The following is a 13,993-nucleotide window of genomic DNA, read 5'->3' as shown; positions in this document are numbered from 1 at the left end:
CACAACCCGCAGCCTGGAACACTTCATGCCCGCAGCCGCCGCTCTAACTGCCGTCGTCACCTGGAGAACGCCGCTACTACGAATGCACCATGCCGTCAGGCGCTGGCTCACACCCTCCTGGCCTCCTCTCCCACAACGAGACTATTACACGTCCGACGTTACTGCTACCTTTCTCTAGAATCCCCTCCTTCCCACTCTGACGGTTCCTTCTGGGTTGTGCTCTCACAGGGGCGGAGGTAGGGGCTGCAGATACCGCTGGGCTATCCTCTGAAGGCATCTGATACCCGTTGGAGACGGGGATGAGGTTTGCCTTCGCATCTCCCCTCCCTCACTGCAGCGATAAATTCCCCCCTGCTGCGCGAGGCAACCTTCCAATCCTCCGGTTTCTGGAATGGCACCTCTTCTCCATCAAAGGATCGGACTCCGGGCAGCCTCTTGATCACTCCGTTACATGCAGCATTCGGACAAATCCGTGCGGCCCCATTGGCGTGGCGAGTTTTCGCAACTCCACCCAGAGTCGGGTAGAGTCAAATCATTTTGTGTAAAGACAATGCTAACGGGAATATTTTAGGGTTTCATTAGTGTTTCCTAACCTCATATACACCTTCCTTCGGAAGAGAAATGTCCCTCTTTCGCTAGGTTAAACTTGGATATAATATCTGATATTGGTGTACAATTGGCATACTCTCTTAGGTGGCGGGAAGAAGATGAGTTAGGCAAGAGTTTAGAATTGAAAAGAAAATTTAAAATCGATGAGAATGCAACCCGATTAACAAAATGAAAATCGTGGTAAAATAATTGGAAAAAATTACGAAACAAGAATTAGGAAAATATCGTACCCCCTTTGATATTTTCCGTTGGGAGAGGTTTTGAGTCGGGTGTCTAGGGAATCACGAAAGGAAAGAAGATCTTTTAGTTGTGTCGGAATGTATGTCGACATGGACTTATAGACGACGCTGAGTGACACCCTTATCCGAGTTCTATCGCTGGGGAGCCGCTATTCCGGGGGAATTTTTCTCAATTGTCCAAATTCATCCTTTCGGCGACCATCATGAGGAAAAAGGGTAATGCAACAAACGAAAGTCTTTAAGGCACTTTATTTTTCAATAACGATGTTCCCGTTAACTTTCAGCGTGACGCGCAAAAGGGCTCCGCTTCCCTTACCCTTTTACATTCCCACTAGAATATGTACCACTGTAGTATATACCACTGTCGCTAAATTCAACAAGGCGACGACCAACAAACCACGACGCCCCAAACCCATTTCCAATTCTCCAAGGGGGGATCAAGATGGTGCGGTGGCTATCGTACTGGCTTCCCACCTGGAGGACCCGGGTTCAAATCCCGGCGGTGTTGAACATTTTTCAGAGGTATCTCGATCCCTAGTCGAGGTGCTTTGTGGAGGGTAATTTTGTGAATACGCCGTCCGTCGGATGGGTTGTTAAACTGCGGACCCCTCGGCGCCTTTCGTAAAGAGTAGACTAATACCGATGCCGGGTTTCTCTCTACCCTTCATCCTTTCCTGTCCAACTCTAATGACGCAAATGACCTCAGGACCAGACCAGACCAGAACCCCATTTTGTCTGGGCGTTTGCCCTATCTTGTAAAACTGCTTCGGTGCGACATCGTCCACCCCTTCAGCTGTAGTGGTTGTACAATTTCACATGGGATATAATAACGAACGAAAGTGTAAGTGACGAACGTGTACCTTTCCAGTGTTAGTGAAGGAGAAGTTGAAAGAAAGACCACTAGTGGGTTGGCAATTGGCCGTAAATTAAGAAGAGAAACTAAATTAAATTACCTTAACTTAAGGGCTGGAACATGTTGCCCATTATCACGTCAACACGACGTTAATTAATCCTAAATATTTTAAAATTAAACATATTACTATAAATCTGGTCTACAAACAACTCTTTTTTTTTTGTTTTGCATATACAATTTATATTTATGTATAAATATATATATATTTTTTCAGTCTTTTTTTTTATTTTGTTTTTTTTTAATTGGTTTTTTTTCTTTCTTTTTTTTATATCAATAATTTTGTTTTTTTATTTTCTGTTTTTTTTCCTCTCCGATAGGCATTTGGTTGCCCGACAAGCCCGTAACATTGATTCGAGCCTGGGCCATCTGGCAAAGAAATTATAATTTTAATTATAATTATTATTTGATTAAATACTAACAAGTATTGTAATACTTAAAATATAAAAATAAGAAGTAAAAGTCATAGGAAAGAATTCGGTTTTGTTACCGAAATATGATTTCTTTTGGAAGTCTGTAGCTCGGACGGCGTTTTCTATGTAGGGAGTAATCCCATATGTTTTTTGTAAGCGTGTTACGTGGAAGGGACCTCTCGAGTCGTTCAGCTTGCGTTCGAATGAAGTCGTGTACTTTAGGTATTTTGTGTGCGTTTCTGATCTCTTGTATTGGTACGAGTTTACTCTGGTTTGTGAGGTAGCGAAGTGTTTTATTCTGGAATGTTTCTAAGCGATTTCTGTCTGTTTTTGTCGCGTTTCCGAAAATTTCGCAACCGTACAGCATCCTGGGGCGAGCATATGTAAGGTAAAGTCTAATCTTTGCCCGGTGCGTGAGGCGCGATTTGGTACACAAGAGTGGGGATAGGAGTGATCTAGTGCCCCTTGCTATTTGTAAGGCATGCTGTACGTGCGTGGCCCATGTCAGTCTGTAATCGAAATGTATCCCTAAGAATTTGTGTGAGGATTTCGTCGGAATACGCACGGATTGAAAGGTTAGAGGTTTTTTTGGGAAATAGCTTCGTCTCCTCCGAAAGTCGACAACAACACTTTTCTCAGCATTAATTGTTACTTTCGAGTCGACGGTCCACTTTTCAAGTAAAGAGAGGTGGTTTTGTATCTTTCGGAAGGCACACGTGCCGCTCCAAGATCTTGCCGCGATAGCAGTATCGTCGGCGAACATGAAAGTTTGAGTTTGTGGAGAAGAAGGAAGATCGTTGACATAGCAGTTGAAGAGAGTAGGAGATAATATGGCGCCCTGCGGGACGCCACAATTTATCTGTTTCCCGGTTGACAGAGCTCCGTTTTCGGCGACATGTATAGCTCGTGAAGCGAGAAAACTATGGAACATCTTGATGAGATGTATTGGAACCCCGATTTTAATTAATTTAAGTATCAATCCATCATGCCAGACTTGGTCGAATGCCTTGGCCACATCCAAGAACAACACTGCAATGTGTTGGTTGTTCTGCATGCCGTGGCTGATATACTCTGCTAGTCTGAGTATTTGCAGGGAGGTGGAATGTCCTTCCCGGAATCCCATTTGTTCCGGTCGTATTACGTCATTGGTCCGTAGGAAGAGGTCTAGACGGGCTTTCAAAATCATTTCAAACAGTTTAGAGATAGAGGAAAGTAAAGATATAGGTCTGCGGTTAAGAGGAATTGTCGGGTCTTTGCCTGGTTTGGCAAGCAGGCAAAGTTTTGCTATTTTCCAGGAATCGGGAAAATAGCAAGAGGAAAGACAGTTATTAAATAAGCCCAGCAAATGACGAACGGCCGGCAGTGGCGCGTTCTTTAAATGCCTGTTTGAAATGTCATCAATACCCGGGGCTTTTTTCGGGTTCAAGTATTTAATTGTCATTCTTAGCTCCGTCTCTGTAACTGGTTGGAAAGGCGGAGTCGGAAGGAAACTTAGGCTACTTACAGCAGCCTTAGCCTCCCCGTCCTCCACAGTTCTTGGCCAGTCATTTCGAAGAGTCATGGTTCCCTGAAATGCGTTGGCGAGGATTTCTGCCTTGTCATTGGCGTCAAAATACAAGTTGTTATTGTGCCTGATGGGCTGGTCAGGACGTCCTTTTTTGGTCAATTGCTTAGCAACCTTCCAAAGGGAACCGTCGTCGAAGGAAAGGTTGTCGAGTTTGTCTCTCCATTGGTCATTGAACCGATTTCTGATCTCGCGTTTGACGCAGGACGCGAAAAAGTTATAACGCCGTTTATAGGCGCCATCCCTGGTTCGCGCCCATTGTCTGCGGGCCTTGTTACGCTGTTTTATGAGCATCAGGATGTCGTCGGGTAGGGCATTTGAAGGGGATGGATGAGGGTACGGGAGTGATGCAAGTGCATGCGCTTCCCGCATTGTTTCTGTAATGGCAAGGACATGCGCGTTAATATCCTGCCTGTCTGAGGAATGTGGGATGGGGATTGCTGTGAAGGCGTTTTCTGTAAGGGTGGCGAACTGTTTCCAGTTCGTTCTTACAGGGATGGAAGGAGGTTGCTCATAAGGGACAGTCGCAATGTTGGCTTTAATCGGGTAATGATCACTGGAGAGATCGGGTAGTACCGTTGGAGTCTCTATGACAGGTAAGTTTTTGGTAAGGCAGAAATCGAGGATGTCCTCTCCTCCACGACTGTCAATGTGCGTCGCCGTTAGTGGCACTTCAACGTCTAGCATGATGGAGTTTACAATATTAAGCAAACGCCGGCCATTAGCAAATGACCTCAGGTGTCGGTCGCCTCCCCTAAATACTACTACCATTCTCCTCTGAGCTAGTGGAACAGTACCCCCGACCAACCCCTCCCCCTCGCCCCCACTCCCAGGGGGATGGGCCGGATAACCCGTTTGTGAAGTCCGAGATTTTACTTAGGGGACGGAGGTTGAGGACGAGAGGGGCATGCGAGCCCCCCTCGTCCTGGGTAGGTACAAAGGCAAACCTTGTCCTTGAAATGGTGAGCTGACCCACAAATTAAATTAACAAACATAGTGAGGTTTTTCCAAACGGTTTCACGTTCTTCGGGAAGGACAAGCCAAATGGGCATTGTGGAACAATATTAATGGTGAATGCTATGACAATGACATGGAAAGAGTTTGGTGTAACTTAAAGGACTTGAACGACAGATGCCTATTCGTTAACTCATTTTACAGACCCCCAGATTCCAATATGAATGTTTTACATAAGCTCGATGAACAAATGTCCACATATCCACACCCGGCAACAAACATAATAGCAGTATATTTATAATCGCTGGTGATATTAGCCTACCGTTAATTAATTGGGACTCGTACTGCCTGGGAACATTCCAAAGGAAACGAGGTTCAAGAATTTCCTATGTCTTCGCAAAGCACCCTTTAGATCAAGTACTTAAATCAGCAACAAGGGATCTGAGCATACTTGATGTTGTCGTAGGGGCCGAGACGGCCTGGGGAGCTTTGAAATCATACCAGTGGATCAGTGGCGAAAGATACATTTATTGACCCTCAGTTCCCATGGATTGGCACTGCCATCGTACTCACTTGTAGCGCGAGAGAGAGAGCGAGAGACCGGTACGCTGGGATGCACGAGCGGGCGGCGGTGGGCGCTGGGGAGAGTCGGCAGACACGGTCACGGCAAGCGTATCCAAGTCGTCTGTCGAGGGGCGGTGGGGGCTGGAGAGAGTCGGCAGACGCGGTCACGGCAGGCGTATCCAAGTCGTCTGTCGAGGGGCGGTGGGGGCTGGAGAGAGTCGGCAGACGCGGTCACGGCAAGCGTATCCTAGTCGTCTGTCGAGGGGCCTTCGGATCGTCTTGCACGCAGTCACGGCGAGCGTAACTAAATCGTACAGGACGCGGTCACGGCGAGCGTAACCCGGCGAATCCTGATGACCGCGGCAGTGCGTCCGTTTAAGTATGATTTTCGGGCCGACCCTTGCCCTCCGCCGTGCGCCATCCCGGTACCATTCTGCACGGGACCTCCCCCGCAACCCGTGTGCGTCAGGGCGGCCATTGCCCCCTTATCTGCGCTAGTCATACCCCCGCTCTTCCTGGTATTGAAGACCGAATGAGTAGGAGCGGGTGGGTATCGGAATATCGAGGGGGTGTCTAGCATCCCCTCGACAATGTCTTTGCGTCATATTTACCCGAGATAATCACAAAATTTGCAAAAATGGACGGGGTCAGCGACAATTACGCTATTCTTGTAGAGATAATAATTTTATTCGTGAAAGTAGAGAAGGAAATTCGTAAATTATACTTTTTCAACAAGGCAAAATTTATAGGACGAATTCAAAATAGCAACCCAGACCGCCGATATGGTGACTCCCGCATTTTCTTGGAATTATACAGTTCGACTTTTTAGTTAATAAGTCCTATTACAAACCCCCCCTTACCATGGACTTCAACCTTCACGTGGTGGAAGGACTTGTGCGTTCCGATTACCCCCCGAGCTGTGCTGGCAGGAGCAATCATCATTACTCCTGTCAGCACAGTTGCTAAGACGTCTGATCCCAGTTGTGCAGCTAGTGATGCTGGTTGAATGATGTGATCACATTAAGAATACTATTAAAGAAGGTAGCGGGAAACCATCTCAATTATTAATCGCATGGTTTTCATGAAGGGCAGTTTAGAGAAAATGAGTCCTGGCAACTACAGGACGGCCCAATCGGCCGTGTGTCGTGCCTGGCGGCGGGATTTCGGCAGTCGTCAACTCACGAAACCCTTGGAAAACAAAACTGACAGCACAGAAGACACGGAAGAAAGAATCAGTTAGAATGGAAGCTTGGAACGTTAGGACAATATTGAGGACTGGAAAATTAGAGAATAGAAAGGGAGTGATGGAAAAAGTAAATATCTGTAGATGTCTATGCAAAGTGATATTGAAGGATAGCGTGGGTTACTGGAGTGATAGTTATAGAGTAATTTACAGCGGAGGGGATGAGACAATTTACGCCTTCCACCTATTAGAGAGGGGCTTCTCGCTTGTTGTATTCCAGAAAAAATATTCCCGCTGCTTAGAACGCTTAAAAATCCTGCGAGAAAGCGAAAAGGGAGGTTCAGGAAACTTCTTAACAGAAAGTGAAATTGCAGCGAGAGGTCACCGACGAACAAAGTCAAGAGTTGTCTGCTCGCGATAACCTGGCCAACAGTCGCTTGTCTTCTTTCGCCCTAAGGTCGTCCAGTCCATTTGGGATAGCGCGAAAGGTGATGTTTCCTCCGGGAGGGCAAAGCTGAAATGGGACAGAGAGAGAAAGGGAGAGTGGATGAGATGAAAGGCCATTTTCACTCTTACACCCGAGTAGTCGAGCTTGTTCCCATCTGTTTGATTGAACCCGAAATAAGAAAAATGAAAAAGCACATATAAGTTTCATGGAAGCGCTTTTCACTGCCATCATCTACTGCTGATTTCAATTAATGTTTTTCTAAAGTTAAATTTTACTTTATTTAGTACCCTGCGACCCATAACTAGGATGTGAGGTGATGGGCGATTACACACCAGACCACTTTTGACCCAACACACCTTTCCATCCTAAAGCGGTTCGGCAAACATTTTATTTTGATCCTTCATTTTTGGATGGGAAAAATTACATCTTACATCTATTTCTTCTGCACTGCTCTCTGCAAGTTCTTGGACGATTCTGAGCGATATTTTTGCACGTAAACATCGGGCCGTCGTTCTTTGGTAATAAAAGCTCATAAAGATTTTCTTCATTAAAATTATTAAAACAAAGCATTAATAAATCTATGGTAAGATTTTAGGCTTGTACCGAGACGCACCATTAGTTTTCGCATTCATTTGCCGTGATCGCTTGTTTTTCCGCCTGAGAGAGGAAAAAAACCTCATTCAAATTCGAAAATTCCTTTGTTTGAGCGACCAAACAAAGGAAACCTTTGCCTTCTACGCTTATAGAACCTTCGATAAGGAGATGGAAATCTTTCCTACATTCTCACCTGTGTCTGTAAAGGCTTGCTTCGTCGGAAATACTCTCGGCACGGGCCACCTCATTCATGTCCACAATAAGGAGATTTAATGAAATGGCCCAAACCACCGTCCCTCAAAACCCTCGTGTCAAATTGAAGTACAGCAGCCCCAACTCATTCCGTTTGGAAGGGCAGCCTACTAACTTGGGAATCTGCTCGAAACGCACTCAGTCGCTGCGTTTGCAATGGTCGAATGCACCAGCGCTCGTTGAAATCCCTCCCACTCCTCCACTTCTTTCCCCTCCCACTAGCGAAGCAATCGGATAGGTCAACGTGAAAAGACCTCCAACCCAAAAACCTTGTCCCCCCCTTCCTCCTTCCCTCATTTCACCATTCCAACGCACTCATCGGCCAGGTCATCTAGGGTGGACGAGTTTCTCCCCTTTTTCATTCTCGTCCCCCATCTCTCGCCCCAACCCTACTCCCTCACATCCCCTCCCTGTCGCAGGCTGGCGTCATAGTCTCCCATTACACTTGTTCTTCCAGCTCTTCATTCACTTCATTCATCCATCTCGCCTTTTTGCCAACATTGCTTTCTCCTGTGCCTGGCAGCCTTCCTTCGCTCGAGCGTGCGTAGGTGGAGCTCTCTGGAGGCATTCTGTAGGTAGCTGCGGAGGACGAGGAGTAAATTTCGGATTGTGGGAAGATTGAGCCGCTTCGGTATGTCAATGGTATTACTGGACGCTGCTCCGCGTATTCCAGATGGGCTTGAATGAGTTTCACCAACTCTCACCGTCGATTTATATCTCAGTAATAGATCCGAAAGGATTTTTTGAAAGATGATGATTGTACAGCTCGCGATGAACTCTCTTAGCCCGCATGAAACACTAGAATCCAGTGAATAGGAACATTCAAATCATATCTCTATCCTATAATATCGTTTTGCTCAATTTATGAATACCAAATAATATTCTTATTTTGATTTCAGATTTCTCCAAATATATCGACCAGGATTTCATTCCGGGGACAACTGAACAGTATGTTAAATTTTGGTTTTCCAGACAACCACGTTGCTATTTGGAATACTATATTGATGAAATAAGTATATCAAATGTTTGGAGCAGTTACATGGCAAGGAAATGTCCATATAATCAAAGGTATATATAATCAAATTTTTTAAATGTTTCTGCCTTCTGAGGTACTAGTCAAATAACATGACTTCAACGAAGGAGATAAGGTTGGTGCGGCAGGTAGTGCATTGGCTTCCTATGCTGAAGGCCTGGGTTCGAATCACAGTGGTGGCATAACTTTTCTGAGATGTCCTGGTCCCTACTTGGGGGCCATATGCTATGATGGAGTAGTCCATCCATGAAATGGTGGATTAAATTTTGTGACCCCTTGGCGTCTCTTCCTTATAGTAGACAAATGCTGACAATGGTGTCCTCTCTGCACCCTTATTCCCAGATTGATATCCTAGGGTAGTTATTCAAGCGCAAATGGGAAGATTAATGAATTTCTACCTCCAATATTGGTCATGGAGATGAACCTACTCCGTGATCCTTGATCCTTATGTTTGCTTTTCTTTAAATTATCAGTGAGACTTAAAATTCAGTAAAAATCAGTATGTAGTTGTTTCTAAAATTAAGCAGTTTTAATGATAGATAACATTCATATAGGTATTGAACAATTTAGAGAAATACAATCCGAACACTCTAATCATACCCACAATATCAATCTGCATTCGAAAATCTTACTTATTTTACTCAATTTAGTCTTTATTTTTATGTTAACCACATTCAATTAACCATCTGCCATTCAGCTCTGATGCCATGTAGATAAAAAGTTAAAGTAATGATTGTTCAACCACACAGATCCATAAATGGGGATATTTTTAACCAAATTTTCCTAGTACTGTAACTTATTCTTGAAATTTTCCTTCGTTGTCTTGACCCCAAACTGATCATGTGGTTGAATGATACTTTGATCACAAACTCCCTCATACATCCCATGGTTGTACTTTCCTTAATTTTTGCTTCATTTATAGAAATAAGATTAATGGACATCAACTCTTACCCCAAGCCTAGAATGGATCCCACTTTGGAAGAAACTGTTTTTTGATGTCTGCAACATCTCCTATTCTTCATCAGCTTGACTTTGGTGTCATCAAGTGTGTGCTGTCAACTGAAAGAAGCCACGCTCTGATGTGTGCTCGACCACATGAGGTCTTCTGAGGCAGAATAGGAGACAGGGAAGAGAGCAAGGTTCACACTGCAAGGAGTGACGTAAGTTATTTTGAATCTTCATATACTTTATTCCTTCTTGGAATATTTGGAGATACTAGACTTCAAGATCTTTGCAGTGCTTTTACAAGAAGTAGTGAGCGTTATATGTAGATCTTCAAGCCAAAGATGAGTATTTGTTCTTCAATAAATTGAAAGCATTTCATTTTCATTATTAAAATTTAGAATGAGTTTTCTTTTTTTCTTTCTCAAATGAATCTTTCCATCAAAGAAAAACTTTTCCAACTCAATCTCATATTTCCCTTAAGCTGGTTGGATGCGAGTCATCTTATGTGCTCAGTGAAACAAAGGTTTTTTTGAACCTTGGCATAAATTTAAGTTAAAACACAAGTGTGGCACGCAAGCACAATCACGCCTTTCTCTTTCAACTTATTTTAAAAAGCCTCTCCACATCCTTCTTTCAAATTTTTGTAAAGGAACTGGCTAGGGTATGTTATTTTTAGAAAAAGGTTAAAATAATCACAGTTTATATTAAATTCAAAGGCATTAATGGACCAATAGTGACTATGTGAAATTGTCTCTTGTTTTCCTTAGTTTTGGGAATTTGAATTTTCACTTTCATGAGTTGGTGGGCATCAATCTGTTGAAACTCTTAGCAAATTTGAATGATTTCTGTGGCTTCTATGATGTCAAGTTAGAATCTGCTCTCAACAGCCATTAATTTGCCTTTCTAAAATTACATGTTGAGCAAAGACCATATTATGCAATCACCAACAAAGAGAATTGCTTGTTTTTCCAATGTCTCTATTGTGTTATTGCAAGTGTCAGTTGATTTCTGTATGAATGGACACTGTAAGACTTGCCACATTAATCTATCACCTTGCAAATGCCTTCTAGGATGTTTTTGATTATAAAATTCTTTGGATTAGTTGCAAAACTGCTTTCAGACCAGATAGACCAAAGCAGTGGAAAACCCAGGACGAATAATTCATCATTGACCAGTCATTGACTCTCGGTTAATGCAAAAAAAACACCTTAAACCCTTCTGTTACCTCTTTTCTTACCTCTGTATCAGCCCCAGCCCCCTCTCTCCACATACTTCTTTCTCAAATCTTTGCTTTTTTCTCTGTACTTCCCTATTTTTCATTTCCTTGGTTTGCTTGGTCATATTGTCCAAGAAAGTCCGTTAAACTGTTGCAGAATCTCAATGAAAGGTAATCTATAATGAACAAGATATTTGTCTTTCAATTGATGTTTCCTGAAACTCGCATGTCTGTATTGAAAGGAATGATTAATTATAGCTTACTTCTTTTGAAATTTCAAAACTCCACTGTCACTGACTGCTGACATATATGCAGACTTGCCTAGAGTGAAAATTATTATACTTTATCTGAGTTGTGAGAATTATTCAATCTATCTTACCCAACAGGATCATTGTGTTACAAATCAGTTATGTCTATTGACCTTAATACTCAGGTTCTCATGGCCCCATAGATTGTGACCCCAAATGGGGGTTTGAAGGGTTTTAATGTGAGATTGCCTGCTGAAATACACTAAAAATGATAATGGTTTTTGAGCCATTTGGATTTCAATCAGCATCATGGTTTGATAAATATCATAAATTGAAGTATTCGATAAAACCCATTGAGAAAATCCCAATTGCATATTTTCTGTCTCTTCTAAGAGGGAAAAGAGTTCTTTGTTACTCCCAACAATGCTCTCCTTGATATTATATCCTCCAAAAGTGTTCTTGAATGTGTTAGCACTGAATTGTTGTTTAATTTGGAAAGCTTAGGGACTGCGGGGAATGACCCATGTTATTTTGGTATGAGGCTGAATGGAGAAGGCAAAAGGGAAGGTGGCTTTGGAGGGACCAAATGGCATGCAGTTGGACGAGCACCTTCTCCATCACCGGTTATTTTTCTCTATTCCTCTCATTTCTCCGTTCTTATGCATTTCCTGTCTTCTCTAAGGCCTTCATCACCACAATTCATCATGAGAACATTGGTTATATAAACAGTGAGTTGGTGCTGTTTGTTGTCCTATCAACTGGATTACAGCAAGGAATATGATCATGATATATTTTCATAATGTCTCTTTGACTGAGAAAAGGTTTGACTTTAGATTTCTAATATCCTTGTTGGGAGTCATGAAGATAATTTCTCTGGACAAACTTGTTCCCCTGAATGCTTGTAAATTTCCACTAGGGGGGCCAAATGAAAATGAAAATTTCAATGAAAAAATGAAGAGTTGACCTGAATGAGCAAGAGGGTATTTGTAGTAATAAAAAAAAAATTGCAATCAAAGTTAAACTTCAACAAGGTCTGATTTTGAAATTCATTGCAGTTCTAGCTTTGTAATAGGGATGTCATGCTTACGACTTGTCCTATGGCCGCTTTGGAATCCTGATTGTTGCAGTATAACAGTGGTAAAAGCAAGCAATTATAGTGTCATTATATGGGCAGTATTCGTGGAAATGGTGATTTTTTGAAGGAAGTGGTTTAACTATTGATTGAATAAATCAAAATATATGATGATTGTTTATAACTTGATACCCACTGCTGAAAGTGCTTGAATAAATTTCTTTTCATCCCTGCTGAGAACATGAATTTCATGAAAGTTCAGAAGTTCAAATTAAAATTACCCCACTGGAATGAACTCTTAAGCATTCAATAAATACAAAACACTACTTACACAAGAGTTATGTAAAATGTGGAAATTTTGAGTAACAATTCAGGGGCAGAGTAGAAAATTGGATTAACCAAGATTCAGGCATACATGGTGAAACCCTCCCTATTGTTCAGTGACGAGAGCTTAAGCCAAGGGATATGACAGATTATTTCATGTGAACCTTGGGTTGCTTCCTCATGTGATACCTCCAGAAGGATGTAAATGTCATTGAAATGCTAGATTTTTGCTACGTCATGAATGGCAAATATGGTAACTGTGGAAATGCTAAGTTTCATCTGTTAATCTTAGACCCTGTCCAACCCAATCTGTCCCAAGTAAAGAGAGATTCTCAAATGTATCTTCAAAAATGAATTAAAATGAAGATGGGTGGGCCTGTAAGAGGTTGCAAACCATATACTTTCTGCCAGACTCTATAATTTCTACTTTCTGTGTGAGAAACTGCCTTATTAATCTGAAATCAGAACAATGCAATTCTCTTTGATGGCTGGTTTGTAAAGAGATATCTACTTAAATTAATAAATATTATTTGTACCATGTGGAAAATTCACACAACAGGATAAAATGATGGGGCTAGTTCCATTCCCTGAGCCAGCTCTGGTTTCCCAGGGAGATCTGGTTAACTGACAAATCGCACAGGTAATCAATCAGTCTGTAACTGTTTATGAAGAATTTTGAATGGAATAGTGTTTTCAAATCTGCACATTTTTTATGCTAAATTTTGTTCTTGATCATCATAAAAGATATTGTTTACAGAAACTGAGTCAGTGGCACCTTATAAACTAATTGCTTCTAACATTTCTGGTAAGTGTCAAAAATTCACCCTACGGTGGTGGTAAAGGAAGAAATCAAATGCACATCAACGTGGTGGTACAGGAGTAGTGCTGGACAGCTGACTGGAGGGCCCGGGTTTGTTTCGAAGTCATGCTTCTCAGGGTGCATTCAGACCCACCCAAACTGATTTTTCAGGTAATAGATCTTCCTGGGAAACCATAACCGGCACAGAAAAGGCACTGACCCCCCAACTGGCTTAGTATTGAGTGATCTCGACCATCTCTATCCAAGCAGACCTTTTCCTTTTGAGTTGATCTCTGTGACTTTTTGTGGTTTATATCACAGTGGTGCCTATTATCCAAGTATTTAGTGGTTTTTCATGAGGTGGCTAGATAATTTTGTTTTTATAATCAATTGATTTATCCCTATTTAATGTATTCCAATCTTTAACATGGAACATGTGAATAAAGACTTCCTATCTATTTGTGGAGTAATGAAATGTTTAAAAAAATATTTTTTTCATTTTTTCACTGCCAGAAACCAGCTTCAACAGATAGACCAGGTAGGTAGGAGCCCTTGGTTGAAAATATGAATTTCAGCTGATTAAATTGAAGTGTGATTTAATGTGCTAAGTCATTCAATCTGGAAAA

The sequence above is a fragment of the Hetaerina americana genome, unplaced genomic scaffold (genome assembly GCF_022747635.1).
Source record: "Hetaerina americana unplaced genomic scaffold, ioHetAmer1.1.p SCAF_33, whole genome shotgun sequence".
Classification (NCBI taxonomy): Eukaryota; Metazoa; Arthropoda; class Insecta; order Odonata; family Calopterygidae; genus Hetaerina; species Hetaerina americana.
Note: the sequence above shows the minus strand (reverse complement) of the source record.